Source organism: Octodon degus, unplaced genomic scaffold, assembly GCF_000260255.1.
Source record: "Octodon degus isolate 3935 unplaced genomic scaffold, OctDeg1.0 scaffold00005, whole genome shotgun sequence".
NCBI classification, from domain to species: Eukaryota; Metazoa; Chordata; class Mammalia; order Rodentia; family Octodontidae; genus Octodon; species Octodon degus.
Window position 1 is genome coordinate 26770152 of NW_004524581.1, and position 2630 is coordinate 26772781.

The window sequence follows — 2630 nt, forward strand, 5'->3', positions numbered from 1 at the left end:
TCCACTGAGCTATCTCCCCAGTCTCTTCCGCTGAATTTGAACCACTACTCATAGCCTTGAAGTTTTCCTTAGACGAACCTCCCAAACTTGAACCCTGACCTCGGTGTTTCCAGCTGAGGCCTGAGCTCCAATCATCCTTGGGAGGTGCGGGAGAGTGAGGTTGGAAGAACCTGTCTGCCTCCACTCAGCTACCTGGGCACAGGAGAGTGATCCCCAGGGCAAATGGTGTGGGGAGCAGGCAGGTGGAGAGAGCTATGGGGCCGTGTTCCAGACAGCAGTGCAGCGTGTGCAAAGGCTGGGGGAGCCCTGGGTCTGGGGCTCAGGAAAGGCAGGAGGGAAGAGACAGGGTATGTGTCAGTCAGCTTTCCATTGCTGTAACAAATACCTGCAATAAGCCAACTTATAAAGAGAAAAGGTTCATTGACTCATGTTTTAGGCCTGTGGCATCCCAGGATAGCACCACAGAAACATGTGATAGCAGAGGCCTGTTCCCCTCAAGGTGGCCAGGAAGCAAAGGGAAAGAAGGGGAGCGCACCACCAGCACATGCAGGGCCTGCATTCTCCCTCCTCGGCCCCCTACCCCATTAGCTTGTCCCAGCCAGCGATGGAGCAGGGAGCAGAGAGGGACCCTGGGCAGCTGGGAGGCATCACTAGACTCCGGCAGCCAGATCCATCGCCATGGAGTGGGCCGAGAGATCACCAAGGAAACGTGGCAAGGCTGAGCCTACGGCCACGCCTAGGTCCCTGCCCCTCTATCTTCAAAGATGCTCAGCATCTCCTTGCATGGGTTCATTTCAAAGATAGCTTGGCTTAAAAATTGGAGCATGCGCATACACACACACACACACACACACACACACCCTCCTACATCCCCACTTCCACCCTGAGTGTGGCAGTCTTTTTTTGTCTCTTTGCACCTTTCTGCTTTTGTCCCTCTTGCCCAGTCCGTGGCTTTATTTCCACCAATTTCTGTCACCTCCCTGTTTCTGTCTAACCTCTCTCTGTCACTGTCTGTCTCTGCCCTTCTGGGTCTCTTCCAGTCTATCTCTGTCACAGGCTATGCCTCTTCTTTTCTCTGCTGCGTTTTGTGTCTCTTTTCTGAATCTAGGCTCGTATCTGTCACTTCGTAGCTCAGACTCTCTGTGTTGGTGACTGTCCCTTCACCCCTCAGGGCCACTGGACTGCCCCCTCCTGCCTCTTCAGGAGCAGGGGGCTGCCCCCTTTCTGCCTCTCACACACAGTGAACCCTCAAAGCCATCGTTCCATCACGGGAAGGAGAAGGGGGGCAGGAGCAAGGAGTTCAAGGCAAGTGGTGGGGTGGCAGCTAGAGGTAGCCGAGAGAATAGACACACAGCTGTCCCTTTGTCCCTACTTGGCAGGAGAAGAACAGCAGGCTAGAGGAGGCTCAGGAGAATAGACTTGGAGGGAGATGGATCGTGGGACCTGCAGGAACCCAGGGAGAGCTGGCGACAAGGAGAGGGCCGAAACAAAAGAGGACCCCATTGTCCCTGACCTCTGACTTCTAGCAGGGAACTTCTGACCCTGACTGCTGGGGACTAGGAGGTGATAGGAATCTGAGACACAAAGAAGAACAGAAGCCACAGGGAGGGCAGAGTAAGTGCACAGCAGTCAAGGGTCCCGGGGCTCCCAGCATCCCACTGTGCTTCCTGACCCTGTCCCAAGAGCGGGTCCCATGACCAGTTCTGGCTGCTGAGCATTTCCAGGCAGAAGACTTGAATCACCCACAGGACACCTGGAGGGCTTTCTTTCCACCCACAGGCCACCTCCTGGATGGCTCTCTTTCCCTCTGGCAGGGGGACCAGCAAGGTCTGAGCTATGTTTCTTTACCTGCCTGGTAGGGGTGGGGCTCTGAGCTGGACTCTTGGTCTGGCTTTGGCTTAAGCAACATGAACACACGGTTTAATCCCTCGTGTGCCAGTGACTGTGTGAAGATCGAGCACCTTCGTGAGGACTGAGGGGATTCACAGGGACTCCTCTGGCATCCTCTGTGATGACTCGAAACTAGTGCGACTCAGGATCTCATTCCTGGTAACCAAAATGGTTCTGATTATTAATATAATTCTATCTTCCCTAGCTTATAAACCCAAAAGGAGCCAGTTTCACTAATTCTTTCTTCCCTGGCTCAGAAACACAAGCAGAAATCTCTTTCAGATTTCTGACATCTTTCCTTTTTCAGCCATGGCTACTACAGAGGGCAGCAAAATATCACAAGGGGCAAGGTCCTTCGGCAGGGCCACTGCAAAAATTCAGGGCGTTCTGGTCTTCTGTCAGGCCAGACGGGCCCAGGCCAGCCCTCCCCAGCCTCCCGGCTCTCCCGAGCAGTGGTGGCCTTGCATAGCCAAAATGGAATTAGCCATGCTGCCTGCTGTGTGAGAGTCCCGATTCCAGGTCCTCTGTGTAGAGCTTTGGACACGGACGCACACCTGCCTTCTTCCTGGACATTGCTGCGCCCGCTGACTTCTGAGAGCAGCTGTTCCACCCCGTGCAGGCTGACTGTGCGCTGTGGTGCCTCAGACTCTGGCTGCCGAGAGTGGCCAGGGATGGGGATTCCCAGCCACAGAGCTCTGTAGCTCCCAGCCCTACATGTGCTCCTGAGAAACCTCCCACGA